The 17,847-nt window shown below is 36.7% G+C and overlaps 1 long non-coding RNA gene across 1 annotated transcript in view; it reads right to left on the reverse strand.

Moving 5' to 3' along the window:
• Positions 1 to 7,234: 7,234 nt before the first annotated feature.
• The window catches only part of LOC108585992, a 114,750-nt gene continuing 104,137 nt past the window's right edge, over positions 7,235 to 17,847 (reverse strand). Inside the window, exons 2-3 of the long non-coding RNA XR_004182759.1 lie at positions 12,465 to 12,520; positions 7,235 to 8,120 (exon numbers count right to left, since the gene is read on the reverse strand). This is a non-coding gene — a long non-coding RNA (uncharacterized LOC108585992). The remainder of the gene's footprint in view (positions 8,121 to 12,464; positions 12,521 to 17,847) is intronic.

Consider the following 17,847-nt stretch of genomic DNA (forward strand, 5'->3'; position numbering starts at 1 on the left):
TTTATAAAGCCTTATATTCTAGTAAATATAAAGCAAATTCTCCATCTTCTTTGAGAAAGAGATTAAAGAGAACTTGATTACTTGCTCCCTGCAAAGGAAAAAAAATCTCAGTTACTATAAATATGTATAACTATGTTCCAGTCCCAAACTCTCCCATATAGTTTCTTGGAATATGTCACATAAGAATAGATATAGTAATTGTTAAATGTGTAAAAGATGCAAAGAATTTAAATAATTAACTGAAAGCCCACACAGCACCAGAGAAGGGTACTAAAAACTAATAAGAGCTAACACTTTTTGAGCACATCATTTCAGCAGGCTCTGTCCTGAATACTTTATTTCTCATTTCATCCTTATAACATCCCATGAGGTGGCAAGCACTATTAGTATTCCTTAGAAAGAAAAGAAGTAAAGAGAAAAAATATTTATTCTCAATTTAAGTAAGTGTCCCTTTGCCTTCCTAAAAGTCTTACCAAAAAAAAGTTGTTATATTTCTTTGTAAATAATCAATGAAGTTTTTCATCATTAATTAGGAATATGATAAAAGGAGGGCATTCTTTGCTTTTTTCAATAACAATAAAAAGAAGGGGTAGATTTTGGAGCACTTACTATGTGTCAAGTATTTTCCTTGGATTATCTTATTTAATGCACATAATAACTCAATAGAAAAGATACTAAAATTATTCCCATTTAAGGGAGATGGGAAAATGAGGTTTAGAAAGTTTAAGTAACTTTTGCAATGTCCCATGACTGTAAGTGGTGGAATCAGGACTTAAAAGCAGAGAGGTATTAAGCACCCAAAACAGACCCCTCCAAGCACATACAAATAGCTTTTTGTTTTTGGTTTTTTGTTTTTGGAGGACTAATCTCATTCAAGGCATGAGGCTGAGTGAATTGATGCCACTGACTTCCTCTGCCTCTCCATAACAATAGCTTCCATTTTCCTAGATGGATGAAAAGCTAAGTGACTTAGAAGAGGCACTCTGAGATGGCTGACCAAGGAAGAATGCAAAGCAGGTAATTAGATTTTGCCCTCCCCACCTGCAGAATCCCAGCCACATTGAATATTTACCTTCCACCCAACCCCCAAACCACAGATCTTCTCTTCCAAAAAAAAGAGTAGTTGCTTCTATACAAATAATCACTTGCGCATTTGGGGCATTTCTTTTCTACGATAATTTTTTGCCATTTGTTCTCCCGGACATGCCTTCCATACCCAGTGCAAATATCTGTCTGAAGTGATATGTTTTGTTTTTTTATTCAGCTGTCTGCTTCAATTCAGACGCTTCTAGAAGAAATAGGCAAAGACAAATCTTACTTGAGCAAGTAGTTAAGTTTGGAAGGATAGTTGGTAAGATCTAATAAAAATGGTTAAGGACATGATGATGGTGCCTATTAATAAAATCTATTTTGTGTACTATAGACTTATTGTGTTATGTCTAATTAAGCAAAGCTATTGTAAAGATACTTTGGGGTTAACATTATATGTGCTAGCTATGTAAAATGTACTTTATATGATTATTCTCAAATTCACATTTAGATAATAGTCATCCATTTAATAAATATATCCAGAGTTATACTGAATTTATACTTTACCATTGACAAATTAATGTGGACTATTTTGTTATTCACAGAACTAAGAAATTATTTTCCTTTTCCTGTACACACATAGCACTTATGCAACATCTGATAACATAATCACATGTTTATGCAAATGTTTCTCCCTCAAATCAGGAATTAGGTCACATTGATTTTGTATTCCCAGTGCCTAACACAGTCCCTGTGCATACTCACCTCTCGACACATTAATGATGTCCAAGTTATTTTTGTCATTTCCATTTCTGCTGCTCTTTGTTCCTCCTTTGCTTTTTATTTTTTCAGAATCACATGCCTCTGGAGTATCCATTTCAAATGTATTTACAGAGAGCAATTTGTGGGAATAAAGAGAACTATGCAATGTCAACATAGACACAACGGAATGAAAGAGTTAGTTCTTAATTTTTTAAGCAGTAGGGATTGAAGATTTTTGTTTTTGATTTTGAGTACAATGAAGAAAAAGAAATAAAGCATTTATAAGAGTTGCATGTATTCTACAAGAAATGTGTGATTGAAATGTTGCATCTGTGTCATTTGCAGACTTGTAACCATTTTCCAGTGAATTAATACCATCTTCCTCCTTAAAGCCTATCAAGTTTTCGAAGAACTGAATAGTGCAAAAAAACACTTTTAGTTCCCAGAGAAGTGCTACAGATTACCATTCCCTTACAAGAAGAATGTGTACACTTCCAGGTTAATTGTATTAGTTTGCAATACTGTTCACATTTTTATAGACTAAAGATAATGTTTCCCGGTAATGCCACTTCACCAGTGTTGAGAGCAAGATAACGACAGCAGAAAAGTTTTATGTTCTTTGTATATAAATTTAGTCTCCAGAGTTTCCAAAACATTGGTGAAAAGTTCCTGGAGGCACAAATAAAAATTTTTTCTTTGAGCAGTGTTTCTGAATATTCGTTTGTAATATATCACTGCCTTGCTTCACTTAATTAAAAAAAAAAAAAAAGAAAGAAAACTCACCAAGGAATGCCTCACAAAGAGAGAAATTTTTAAATAAACTGAAAAATACAACTTAAAATCTAATTGATAATGATCCAATAATTGGTCAGGCTGGTTATAGGCAGATGAAAGACTGTAAGGGAGTCATTTCATGCATCTCATCACACAATATAAATAGAAGATCCAGCTGTGGAGAAAATGATTCTAGTAACAAAGCACCACATCAAAAATATTCCACATTAAAATTGTCTTTGGATATATACAAAAACACTATATTTCGTTATCCTAAGAAAACTTGACCTTGCTGCTCCCTAAAGCTACTTAGTAGTCTAGTACTTTGACCTTTCCCTCAAACGAGTTCTTGAAAGATAAAATGACATCCCTCACCTTCTCTCCTCATGTGCAATAACTTCTTACTCGACTCTGCCCAGCATCTCCACAACAGCCATCCCATTGTCCACCCTCTTCTTGAACCTCCGTCTTTGCTGAAGCTTGAAATACTCATAGGTATACTCCTGCCTACCAGCCAATGCCCTTCACTGGCTGACGTTCCTTTGCTCAACCCTAAACATAAGGATCACCAAATCCATTCTTGGTCACCATCCCTTGTACTCTTCCATAACTTTCTCAGGAATTTTATTTCCTCTGTGCCTTTGACTGTCTTCCTTACGGAGAAAACTTGAAAAATTGTGCTCTTCAACTCTGATTTTCTACCCTAGCTCCAGCTTCTCATCTCTAATTCTTCCTGGACATCTCTGTGTATGTTCCACCAATTTCCTAAATTCAAAGTGCCCAAAACCGAATTCTGCCTCCTTAAGCCTTCTCAAGCTCGAAGTCCCTCTAGATGCTTATACTACATTCCATGCTGTCCCCTGCCTTTTATTTTCCTCTCAAATCCAATTTTGTCTACATTCTTTACTTCCCTTGTATCCGTCTCCTATTTTCATTCATCAGACTGCCCTGACTTATGACCAGTTTGACTTTTTCTTGGAATATTCCAGTCCACTCATCACTCTGCTGCCAAAGTTATCTTCCTAAAACACAAAGTTCATCTGTCCTTCACCTTGGACAGTTGACGACTGTACACAGCATAAAGCCCCACATCCTAAGCCTGTGTTTAAAGGTTCTGTTCTTTGCTGCTTCCTATTTATACAACTTACCTCCAAGTATACCATGGACATACTATTAGTCCAACTTTCTAGATTTCACTGGCCACCTCCAGAAAATGTGTTACATTTCGTCTCTTGCTTACTGTGTTCTCTATGCCTTGAATGTGCTTTATTCCAATATCTGCCCATACACAGTTGGTCCCTCTTTAAAAAGAGGCCCCAAGAAGTCTCTGCAATCCCTACTCATCCTCATCTCCCCATCTGACTTACTCTTTCCATGCCTGCAAGAGTAAGGATTCCTTAAGTTGTAAGAAACAAGAAAACCAACTCAATTTGGCTTGAATGTATACGATCATGTTGTTGTAAGTTATGGTCTGGCTTCAGACAGTTTTGTCCAGAGTCTCATTGTGTCATCCTACTGTTTTTCTCTGTGATTTTCTCAATTCTGCCTTCAGGCTGTCTTCATAATAGAAAAAAAAAAAAATGGCTACACATTCTCACTCCACATTGTCCACAGAAAGACAGTGTCTCTTAAGAAATAAAGGGGAAGATCCTTTGATCCTTTGACCTAAGCACATCTTAAGTCTCATTGCCTTATCCCTAAACTAATTACCAGAGGCAGGAAGGATCTAATAGGCTATGTCAATCAGAGTCCACCTTTGCAATGAAGAATAGGCTCAATAACACCAAAACTACATAATTGAAATCGAAAAGGGACTGTTCCTCAAAAAAATCTAAATATTTTTCTAGGAAGCAGGGGGAAATGCATGTTAAAGAGACAACTAACCAATGACCATTATATTCCCCATGCTCCAAGAATATCTGTTGTAGCATATAGGATATCATGCCTTATAACAGGTTTATTTGAATATGTGTGTCTGTCTTTCTCATTATATTGTAAGATGAAGGACAAGTTTAATGTGGTTTACATAATCGTTTTCTCTAAACTTCCAAATAATTGATGACAAGCTTTTCATTCTTCTTCTGAAATAGTTTTTTCTGCATCCAACAGTATCATCATAATAATGACTAACATGTATTGAGTTACCATGTGTCAGGCCCTGTTGTAAGCATTTTACGTATGTTGACTCCCTTAATTCTCACCATCAGGTTACACATTTCATAGATGCAGAAATTATGGCTAAGGGAGGTTAAGTAACTTGCCCAATCCTAAGCAACTTATGTATGGGGGAGCCAGGACTTAAGTCAAAGCAATGAGAATACAAAGTCTACACTCTGAAGCTGACTCTTATGCTGGTTATATTTATTAATCTCAATAAAATGTACCTGTTGGCAAAACAGTCACTAAAAAGCTATTTATCTTTCAGCCCACCCATTTAGACTACTACTCAATCTTGCCAATTCTTTTTTAATGTATCTGTCCTTTATGGTTTGTTCTTACATTAAATTGACCATTCAAATTCTGACCATCTCTTGGCTAGAATTCTAGACTAATATATTTAAGAATCAATCCATCTCATATTTCCACCCAAACTATACGCTTAGCCTCAATACTTTTCTTCCTGACCTGATCCCCAATATAAAGGTGGAACGTCTTTCATCTCATAATCAGAAGAGAATAAGACCATCAGAAGTTAAATATCTAGAGTGGCTTGTGACAACAAGTCTTATGGGACAGCATGGTAATTGATTCTTTGATGTTGTCCTGACTCTGAGATGGAACCCATATAACTGTGAGAGCCCTTCAGAGATTATACAATGCAGTGCCTTCTCTTCAGTCAGGAATCCATTAACCATTAAAGATTAATCTTGATTATTAGCATCTTGAAGAGGCATTGAAAAGTATGGTTGTGGAGACAAAACCATACTTGGAAATACAGAACTTCTCCCCCTAGCATGTGCCTGTGACGGGGGCGTGACATGAGGTTTCACCCAGTGCTATGTACCCAGTAGCCTGCGGCAGCGCCAGAGGCCTGCTCCTTGAGCACAGATCACAGATTGCCAAGCAGTCTCTACCAATTCATTACCTTGCTTTCTAATAGCAAGGTAATTATGACATATCTATGCAAACACCAGCATTTTAGATGTTTTAAAAGTATTACCCATGCACTAGATACGTTGTTCCTTTTCTTAGAGAATTTATGGATATGTATCATTTTATTTTTAAGTTTTAACTTTATTATTTATTTATTTATTTATTTATTTGAGATTTATTAGTGTTAAATCAGTGGTTCTCAACCCTGGCTACACATTAGAATCTGCAGAGTCTGCGGAGCTTTGAAAACCTGGTACCTGGCACCTTCCTACATCATAAATCAAAATCTTTAGGAGGAAAGATTTGATCAATAGATTTTCTTGTTGTTGTTTATTTGTTTTCTACTGTGATTCCGTTGTGCAGCCAAAGTAGAGAGACATCATGTGAAACTCTTGTTCATGAGAACAGAAATATCTTTCCAAAATTTAGAAATAAAAACTTTATAGCTTCAGGATGATTCCGTCCATTGGGTACAAATGCCACAGTGAGCTTTCCAAAGAGCACCAAAAATACATGAGATTTGAAAACCATAACACATAAGAGCAAAATAATTTATTCCTAACAAACTCAAACTTATGAAGAATACTTTTAAATACATTTTACCCCACAATATCTGTTTCATGTGAATGAATGTTAAGGTGTTTGGCATGATTCAGGGTGAGTCGTCCACATGTAAGGGCACTTGTAACAAGTTCTTAAAGCATTCTTGAGTTTTTCAAATTGCTATTTAACATTTGACTAGATGAAATGTTTCTATCTACCACTCGGAAAAAAAGTAGAAGTAAAAAAGTCTGAAGTCAACAGTCTGGTACTAATAATTCACTTTGATAAGAAGAATTACAGCTTTCCAAGTCTTAGCTTCAAACAGAAGATAAGCTTTTTATGTTTGTTGAGGCAGCTGTCTCCTTTTTTTCTGAGTTATGCTTTTTGTTAAATGCTACTATGAATGAAAGAAGACCTGCTTGAGGGGGATTGAGTGGGAGGAAAACACCAAAATTAAGTTTCAAGAAATATAGATCATCTAAATCAGTTAATCTGATCTACAAACATTGCTGAACATAATGGAGTACGTGGTGTCATCTTTTGCCCTTCCTGACTCCTAAAATCTAAAGTTAAATTCTAATAAACTATATAGAGCTAACTATATAGTATAAAATATATAGAGCTAATAAAATATATAGAGCTAACTCATATCCAGTTAAAAGAATTCTTTAGGGTCTAGAATAAGGACCCCAGAGTACAGCCACCTTTAAAATTCTTGGCCAGGCGCATGGCTCATGCCTGTAATCCCAGCATTTTGGGAGGCCAAGGTGAGTGGATCACAAGGTCAGGAGTTCAAGACCAGCCTGGTCAAGATGGTAAAACCCCGTCTCTACTAAAAATACAAAAAAAATTAGCCAGGCATGGTGGCAGGCGCCTGTAATCCCAGCCACTCAGGAGGCTGAGGTAGAGAATTGCTTGAACCCGGGAGGTGGAGGTTGCAATAAGCCGAGATCGCGCCACTGCACTCCAGCCTAGGCAACAGAGCTAGACTTGTCCCCCGACAAAAAAAAAAAAAAAAAAAAAAATTCTTTATAAGCTTATGTTTCAGAAAGTTTTAAAACATCTGTATATGTGTGCTTGTGTACAGAATACACACTAAAACCATACCCATCAGAATTTAACAGCCATTATTCCTCAGTGAGAAAAATATGAAAGACTCAAATTTTCTTCAACTATCACATAATACTTTTTATATGTATATGCATAGAAGAAAAGTCTTGAAGGGCTCATATGAAACTTAATTACTCCTGAGGAACAGAATGGGGTAGTAATGATGGAAGGGATCTCATTTATTACTCTATATTCTTTCATATTATTGAATATTTTTATTAATAATTTGTAATTGAAAATGATAGTTTAATAATAAACATATGATAAGAATTTGAATTTTAAAAGAGCCATTAAAGACCATACTCATTCTTTCCAATTGGGAAGTGTCTTTATTAATATCTCATCTGCCCAGGTGGGTAAGAGAACGTGAACAGAAGTGCTCTCACATTTTTAATATTTATTATGGCAACATCTCACTTCCAGGTACCAAAACCTGTGTTCATTTTCCATTACTGCATAACAAATGACTCCAAAACCTAGTGGCTTCAAATAAAGAGAATTTATTATCTCAGTTTTTGTAGGTCAGTGAGGGCAGTCAAACCGGGTTGTTCTCATTCTGGGTCTCTCATGAGCTTGCGGTCAAGATGTCAGTAAGGGATGTGGTCATATGAAAGCTTGACTGGGGCTGAAGAATACATTTCTGGTGCAACTCACTCCCACGACTATTGGCAAGAGGACTCAGGTCTTCACTGAAGATTGGGACTCTCTATAGGGCTGCTTGAGTGTCCTTATGTCATGGAAGCTGCCTTCCACAGAGCAAGTGACCCAAGGTAGCAAGGTGGAAGCCACACATCTTCTATGACCCAGACCTGGAAGTCATACATATACCGTTATGTCCACAGTAACCTACTAGTTCACAGTTCAGCCCTCTTCAGTGTGGGAGAACAGTAATTCCAGGACTTTCATACCAGGGGCACGGGTCACTGGGGGCCCTCTTGGAGTTTATTACAATTTCTGTCATTAGTGTTTTATAGTTTTCAATCTCCAAATCCTGACCATATTGTTATAGATGTATTCCAAAGTCTTTCATATTCTTTGATGTCATTGTAAATGGTACCATTTTTAAGTTTTAATCTCCAATTGTTTTTTGCTATTATATAGAAATACAATTCATTTTTATATTCTCCTTGTAACCTGTGCCCTTGCTAATCTCACATATTAGTTCTAGTAGGTTTTGATAGATTTGGGGATTTTCTATGTAGATAATAATGTTACCATTAATAAAGACAGTCTTAGTTCTTCCTTTCCAGTCTGTATGCCTTTTATTTATTTGTTGGCTTGTCGCATAGACTAGGATCTCTAATATAATGTTAAATAGAGGTAATGAGAATGTGCATCCTTGTCTCATATCCAAGCTTGAGAAGAAAGTATATAGTTTTACATCATTAAGTATGATGCTATAGGTTTTTCATAGATACTTTTTATCAGGCTGAGGAAGTTCCCTTCTATTTCTAATTTATTGGAATTTATGATGAATAGATGTTGAATTTAGTTAAATGCTTTTTCTGACTCTATTGAAATAATAATATGGTTGCACTTTTTTAGTCTGCTGCTATGTCAAATTGCATTGATCGATTTTTGAATGTTGAGCCAAACTTGCATTCCTGGAAAAATAACCACTTAGATATAGTGTGCTTTCTTTTTTTTAATATATGGCTAGATTCAATTTGCTAATGTTTCATTAAAAATTTTTGAACTTATATTAATGAGGGATATTAGTCTTCAGTTTTTTTTTTTTCTATTTCTGTTTTGTTATCTTGGCAATGATAGCATCGTAAAATTAGTTAAGAAGTATTCTCTTCTATTTGTTGAACCATATATATTTGCAGGTAAAATGATATTCCCTCGGACTTGCTTCAAATTATTTTGGATGAAGAGAGGGATGGATGTGAATATACATGATACAGGATAGACCAGGAGTTTATAATTATTGAAGATTAGTAATGATTATGTAAGGATGTATGACACTTTTCTCTGTGCCTCTGTATATATGTGACATTTTCAATAACAAAATGTTTTCTTTCCTTTTTTGAAACACAATATTGCCCCGTCGCTCAGGCTGGAGTACAGTGGGCATGATCTCAGCTAATTTTTATGTTTTTAGTAGAGATGGCGTTTCACCATGTTATCCAGGCTCATCTCAAACTCCTGACTTCAAGTGATCCACCCTCCTCGGCCTCCCAAAGTATTTGGAGCACAGGCATAAGCCACCATGGCTGGCCAAATATTTTCTTTTAAAAATAAACCAGTGTCGCCGGGCGCGGTGGCTCACGCCTGTAATCCCAGCACTTTGGGAGGCCGAGGTGGGCGGATTACAAGGTCAGGAGATCGAGACCACAGTGAAACCCCGTCTCTACTAAAAATACAAAAAATTAGCCGGGCGCGGTGGCGGGCGCCTGTAGTCCCAGCTACTCAGGAGGCTGAGGCAGGAGAATGGCGTGAACCCGGGAGGCGGAGCTTGCAGTGAGCCGAGATCGCGCCACTGCACTCCAGCCTGGGCGACAGCGCGACACTCCGTCTCAAAAAATAAAAAATAAAAAATAAAAATAAACCAGCGTCCTTTCCACAGCTCTATCCTACTTTCCAATTAGTATGCTAGTAGAGGAGGTCATCTCAAAAGTTCAGCAAAGGGAGAAGTAGAGATTTAGACAGAGTTCATAATCCTTTTAATGACTGTACTTAATCCTTTTAATGACTGTACATTAGCATCCAAATGTGTATTAAAAGGAGGGTAGGATACACTGAGTACAGCTTCAATTCAGAAGTAGGATTTAAGACCATCTTAATTTCTTGGCTATTTCTTCAACTTAGTTTTGAAAAACTCTATCCTATAATGCAGTGGTTGTCAAACTTTAAGGTGCATGGGAGAGCTTTTTGAATTACACATTGCTGGCTGGGTGCGGTAGCTCACGTCTGTAATCCCAGCACATTGGGAGGCCGAGGAGGGCAGATCACTTGAGGTCAGGAGTTCAAAACCAGCCTGGTCAACATGGTGAAACCCTGTCTCTATTAAAAATACAAAAATTACCTGGATGTGGTGGTGGGCACCTGCAATCCCAGCTACTTAGGAGGCTGAGGCAGAAGAATCACTTGAACACAGGAGAAAGAGGTTGCAGTGAGCTGAGGTAGCACCTCTGCACTTCAGCCTGGGTGACAGAGCGAGACTGTCTCAAAAAATAAAATAAAATAAAATAAAATAAAATACACATTGCTTAGGACAGTAAAACTCTTTTGTATGACATTACAATAATGGATTCACGTTATACACTTATCAAAACTTATAGCATATACAACACCAAGAGTGAACCCTAGTGTAAATTTTGGAATTTGGATAATAATGATGTGTCAATGTAGGTTTATCGACTGTAACAAATGCACCATTTTGGTGCAGGATATTGACAGTGGGGAAGCCATGCATGTGTGGAACTAGGAGAGTATGCCAACTCTGTACTTTTCACTCAATTTTGCTGTGAACCTGAAACAACTCTAAAATATAAAGTCTACTTAAAACAGCAGAACAAAAACAAAAACCACATTGTTGGACTCCATCTTCAGAGTTTCTGATTCAGTAAGCTTGAGGTGGAGTGTACGATTCTGCCTTTCTAATGAGTTCCCAGGTAATAATTATGATGTTGGTCCATCAACCACTGAGAACTTCTATTCTAGTATAATGCTTCTGATCTCAGAAATTTGAAGCCTTCTCACAACTTAAACTCTGGCTTCAATCCAAATAGAATAGCATTTAGTTCACAAGCTGCATTGACTCTGAATTCTGTTAGATTCATTTTAGCAAACTTTGCTTGGACATCGACTATGTACCAAGGCTCTTGTTAATCTCTATAGATTCAAGGCCACATATTAATGCACTGTCCCTGCCATTAAAGATTTTATAGTCTTATGTTCTAATCTTCAGTCTTGTTTAGTAATTTTAGAAAATATTTATGTTCAATTCTAATCTGTTTCACTTCTAATGGATTATTTTTAACTTTGCTTCTGTAAAAGAAATTAACCATTGATTTCAGCTTATAGTATAAAACATTACGATTTTTTTCTACGTCTTGCTCTATAACATAATTCAGGTCTTCCTAAGTGTCCCCCAGAAGGGACCTGAGAAATCATCCTATTCATTCACTTATTCCCGTTTTACAGTTGAGGAAAGAGAGGCTCAGAAAAGGCAACTTTTCCAGGTCACTGAGCTACTAAGTAAGAGAACTAGAACTAAATTCAAGTTGTAGGATCACTAATGCTGTGCTCTTTCCATGACATCAGGCCTCATGACTTAAATTCCAATATCAAAGAAAATTATGGATCCCCATATCTAGAAAATATTACAAATTTCAGTAGAATTTCACATTTAAATTAAATTATTGAAGATCTTTGTGAATTAAAGAAGAAAAGGTGGGGGAAAAGATGAAGGGATGGGGTAGGGGTGGTAGAAGTCATAATAGTAGTAGTATAGTAGTCATAAATAACTTTCCATGTGTTACGTAGTGTGACTTTCTTAGAATATTCATTCTTCTCAATAACTCTTGAAGTATGTACAATTATTATATCCATTTTACAGATGAGGAAACTGAAGCACAAGAAGTTTAGTAATTTGCCCAAAGAGACATGGCTTTTCAATTCAATTTCATTTAGTTTTCTTGGGTATAGTTAATCCCCCAAATGTAACCAAATTCTGCTAGGAGGGAGGTGTAAGTAATGTTGAATCATTGTGTAGAGTTTTGTACAGTTCTTCAAAGCACCAAATCTCTTTTGGGTAGCTTAGCAAATCTCAGTGAGGTAGCTGAAACATAAGGAAATTTAAAATTCTTTCTTCTGCACTTACTAAAAATTTATTTAACAGTTCTAGTTTTCTTAACAGGTCAAATATTTAAAAAAATTTGTTCTTTCCACAATCGGATTCATGAATAGGTCAAAAGGCTTCGTTGGAGTGGATGATGCAGAAGGTATACACGCATTCACACACGTAGACACACACACCCTCATTCAGTCTCATGCATAAACAAACATTACCTTATACCCTGGGGGAATATTTTTAGCTATCTTTAGCCAAACTGGTTTCACTTGGCAGACTGCAACCCCCTACAGGTGGCACCTATTTTCTGTGTAGTGTTTCCTTTTCCCAGAACTGAGACATTGGCACCACGTACCTCCTTGCTCTTCTCAACATCTGTTTCTTCTTATGTACCAGATAGTGCCACCTGACCTGTGAAGGGAAACAAAACAAACGTTCATGGCTATTGTCTATCAAAATGTCATGTTTTGGTCCACCCAGATTGGGAAACTCAGTTGGAATGCCCAGCACTGGTCTACCGTAAGAAGGGGCTATGGGAAAAAAAATATTTTCCTCATTCAACTGTTCATGTTCATTAGAAAATAAGGTAGGACTCTAGACCTTGAAGTCTAGGGAAACCAATTCATAGAAAGATTAATCATTCACTATCATTTCTAAGGCATTGCATATTGCTGCACAGAGGGTACAAAGAATATAGAAAGGCATAAAACTTGCCTTGAAGAGGTTTATAAGATTAGGAACTCAGAATTGGTACATTAGAAAATAAGTATGTAAAGCTAGATAGTGTATCCAATATACAGGACAAACAGTAAGTATCATAGGCATTCCTTGGAAGGAGCGATAACCAAGGACTGGGGTGATAGGAGAACCTCAGTGGTGATGAAACTTGAAAAAAGTAACTGATTTCATTGTCATGATAAATGAAATCATTTTCTTTTAAAAGATTACCAGGATGAAAATGACCAAGTCATAACTGTCCTAAGACCCCAATCCCATAACACCCGAGAAAATCTGTGTCCATGTTTGCTAAATATGTTTATTTTCTGCTTCTCTTATTTTTCTATAGTCAACATTCAATTTATCTGCAGTTGAGGATAGAGACTGGCAAGAATAAATCTAGGGATATAGATAGTACCCTCTATTTTTGCCTTCAGGTTTCATTTCCAGTTTTCAAAACTTTTACTAGCGTTGAGTAATATGCACCCAAATGTAATTACTTGAATATATACATGCACAAGTCTACAAGTTGCCTGTAATGAGGATATTCATTGCAAAATTAGATGATTAAAAGGTTAAAAAAATGGAAACAATCTTAATACCTACCAGTAGGGAGGAGTTACATATATTGCTCATGGAGAAAAAGCAAGCTGCCAAGCAGCAATGTCTATGATTCCATTTCGTTAAAACAACAGCCAATAAGAATACCTGTACCCCGTGCATGTACCTCACACACAAACCAATTCTGGGATGCAATATGAGAAATTGTTAATAATGCTAATATCTGTGGGATTGGCATTTGGCATTTAGTTTTTTTACTTCATTTTTTCTTTGCTGGTCAAGATTTTAAAATATATGTCACATTTATAATTTTTAAAAATAATATACATGTATATATATGTAATATTTAAATTTTTGATTTTCAGATCTTCTGTTTAACCAACAAATGACCTGGAGACTCAAAGTGAAGCAGACTCAACAAACGGTTCAGAAAAGTCAAACATTAAGCAGAGGAATGGCCAGTAGGCAGAGGTTTTTTTTAATTTAAGGGTATGGGTCATTGCCTCACAGAAAACCAAATTGTCTTCAAGCAATAGATGATAAATATTTTGGGCTTTTGATATTAATAAGTAGTTCAAAGCTTCAGTAGCTTGAATTTCAAAACTGAACAGGGCTCATGGAACTACTCATAAATTGTGAGAGGCTAATGGTTTAAGAAGTGGGAAAGACATTGCTAAGATGATCTGTTTGCTGATGGCATTCTGTGACAGCTGCCAGCCTCAAGCAAGGTTGAAGAATGCTAGATGCTGAAATGGCCTTTCTTCTCCTTTGCCTGAAGAGCTCTGAGCAAGGCAGCCAGATGACCATGAACTCTGTGTTTGGGATCTGGAGATAAGTGGGAGAGGCTCAGAGCATCCTGCTGATGCACCAGTTCAGGGAAAGTTAGTTGACGCAGCCCTTTGCCTTCCGCTTGGCTTGAATAAAATCAGGAAAAGTGGCTTAGACTCAGTACTTTCTCTGCCCTCCTCAGGGTCCACATGTTTCCTGACCCTTAACCTTTTTTTCTGTGCAGGGGCAGTCACCTGCACATGAGCTTAGCTGACAATGACATCCTGCCCATCTCTATGTCCTGTACCCATCCTTGTGGTTCATTGGGCTGCCCATGTCTTCTGCAGACAACTCACTTCACGTCTAGCCATTGTCTAACCTAAACATCACCTAACCATACAGCCAAGATGGTTTTCTTATTTAACAGGATTGGAGACCTTTGAAATGGGCAAGTTGGAGGGAGTCCCAGTAAAAACCAACTAGCTAATTTACACAAACACAACTCTTAAGAAATAAATTGAACCGCCTTCTTTTTTCTTTTTTTTTTCTGATTCCTGTTAAGGAGGGTATAATGGCCAAATCTTTTAGGCTGATGATAAAACATCTGCTCAACACTAACTGTTCTGTCTTTTCTTTCCTTTTAGAAAAATATATACAAATTTTGGAGCTCTAGTGACAGAAATGGGTCAACTCTGTGTGTCCACTTTTCTGGTTACACCCTACAGGAAGTAAATGCATATCATAAATGACACAACTCCAAATTATGATATAGTGGAGAAAGCACTGAGCTGAGGGTTAGAAAACCTGATTTTTATATCAGTTCTGCCACTAAATACTCTGGACCCTGTTTCTTCATTAGCAAAATAATGGAGATGATTGCTGTCTTATTGTTATGAAATGCTTTGCCTCCGTGGATCAGCGGCAAGTCGGAGGCAGGAATCACACTCAGTTGCATTTTCTGCTCCATCTGGAGATCTACAGTCAGTTTGTCACCTGTCACAAGTGTCCTGGAATGAGGCAAACTCCCTCATTCTAGTAAATAATCTGAATCAATTATATCACTTGTCATGTTTGCTACTCTCTGAGAGACTTAGCTTTTTTTCAGAAATTATATTGTATGGTTAATTTTCCCCACGGTAGCCTGAGAACTTTAGTGTGGCAGAAGAGAAAGGAAAAGAAAGAAGGAAGGAAGGAAGGAAGGAAGGAAGGAAGGAAGGAAGGAAGGAAGATGATAGACAACACATAAATGACAGGTAGGTAGGTAGATGAATAGATGATGGATGGATGGATGGATGGATGGATGAATAGACAGATGAATAGACGGATGGATACATGAATACATAGATAGACAGAATCAAGTTTCTAAGCATGGTCTCTAGAGTCAGACTACCTTAGTTCAAACCACAGTACTACAACTTTCTGACTGAATCATCTCAAGCAAATTATGTCACCTATTTGTGACTCAGTTACCTTAATGGAAATGACAAAATTCAGATAACAATATTTACCTCATAAGGTGGTTGTCAAGATTAAGTAGGATTATTTATGTAAAGCTTTCAGCATAGTGCTGGATGTATAGTTAAGTACTCCATAAATATTAATTATTATTGTTATTATTATTATTTAGGAAATAGTATATATGTCTCCCCTTCACCATCATTCCAACCACTAATCTCCCCGACCCCACACACACACCCACAGGTAACCACTGCTAGTGTTTTCTCTTACGTACATACATATATACACATGCTCATGCACTCACAAACACACATCCCTTACACTTTTTGTGTTACTGTTCCCAAAAGTGGGTTATATATCATATATTGTTCTGAGATGATTGTTTTATTTTGCTTAGCAGTATGCCGTATGGAGCTTTGTATGTCATGTATAGACATTATTCATACACCAAAATACACTAACTCATGCCTCTATTGATGAACAGTTAAGTACTTCCAAATTTTTCAATGGACAGCCTTTAATATGTCTTTTTTCTCCTGTGTAACTATTTCTATAAGATTGATTCCTATCTTGCTGAGTTATAACATATGTGCACTGAAATATCTTATATGTATCCTGCCCTATTATCTCCTAAAAGGATATTATGAATGTATATACTCCCATTGACAATTTATGAGTCTGTTTTTCCACACTTTTACTCTGATTGAATACAGTTGATATTTTAAAATCTGTAAATTTTATGAGCAAAATGTGCTACTTTATTTTAACTTATAATTCTCTATTTATTTATTTATTTATTTATCTATTTATTGAAATTGACCCAGGCTTTTTGTAGACATTTACTGTGTTTTCCTTCCCCCAATCCAAACATTTTTCTGAAAATGTTGCCAAAAATGTGAACAAGACACTGGACAATGCCCAAGAAGGGTATCTCCTTCCTTGTGTTAGAGCCAAGAAGATTGGAAAAAAAGAGAGAAGTTTTCCATTAGAGAAGTTACATCCTTATTCTCTTTATTTATTTCTTTTGCATTCTTTCAATAGTTTGACTTGGAAATCCAACATTTGAAATTGGAACTATTCTAATACTATCGTTTGAACAGTTTGCTTAATTACATGGGGAAAATCAAAATCCAAATGCTCTTACCATGGCAAATTTCCTTAACGATCTCATCATCAACGCTCGGTGCTAATGGGAACATGAAGAAAGGGATATTCTGATACCCTGCTGGTAGAAATCCATTGTGCTGCAGTCTTTAGGGGAAGCAACCTGTTAAGGCATCTGTTAAAATTAAAAGTATAAATACCCTTTGCCCCAGAATTTTACTCCTTGAAATCTAACTATAGAAACGATAACATTAATATGAAATGGCATATATACTAGGTCACTACTCAGTCTTCAATGTCAGTTTGAATTTCCTGAGGATTCAATTCAGTAGGCTGGGATAGAACTTAAGATTCTGCTTATCGAAGAAGCTCCCAGGTGATGGTAATGCTGCTGGTACATGGACCACACCTGACTGGCAAGGATGTTAACTGTGGTATTGTTCATTAACAAATTAAATTAAAAAACAAAAACAATGAGTGAATACTCATCAGGAGGCCCAGGAAATTATCAAATATCCACATCATTGAGTATTATGCAGGGATTTAAGGTAATGAAGTAAAAGTTTATTGGTTGATTTGGAGGGAGTTTTGTGTGTGTGCATGCTTGCGTGTATGACTTTATTATACAGAAAATATGAGAAAATATTAGTCAGGTTGTTAGTCACCTGTGGAGGGGATAAAGGTAATATAGCAGGAAAAAGACAAGCAAAAAAAAAGGGAAGGGAAAAATCCAAAAGTTTATTTACTGAAAATAGCATAGTTGTAATCATATATATATATATATTTTTGAGATGGAGTATTGCTCTTGTTTCCCACGCTGGAGCGCAGTGGCACAATCTCTGCACACTGAAACCTCCACCTCCCGGGTTCAAGCGATTCTCCTGCCTTAGCCTCCCGAGTGGCTGGGATTACAGGCATGCACCACCACACCCAGCTAATTTTGTATTTTTAGTAGGGTTTCTTCATGTTGGTCAGGCTGGTCTCGAGCTCCGGCCCTCAGGTGATCCGCCTGCCTCCACCTCCCAAAGTGCTGGGATTACAGGTGTAAGCCACCACACCCGGCCTATAATCGTATTAACATATATATTAAGTATATGTGTCAAATTTTAAATGCTTAATACAAAAAAGTT

The sequence above is a fragment of the Papio anubis genome, chromosome 3 (genome assembly GCF_008728515.1).
Source record: "Papio anubis isolate 15944 chromosome 3, Panubis1.0, whole genome shotgun sequence".
NCBI lineage: Eukaryota > Metazoa > Chordata > Mammalia > Primates > Cercopithecidae > Papio > Papio anubis.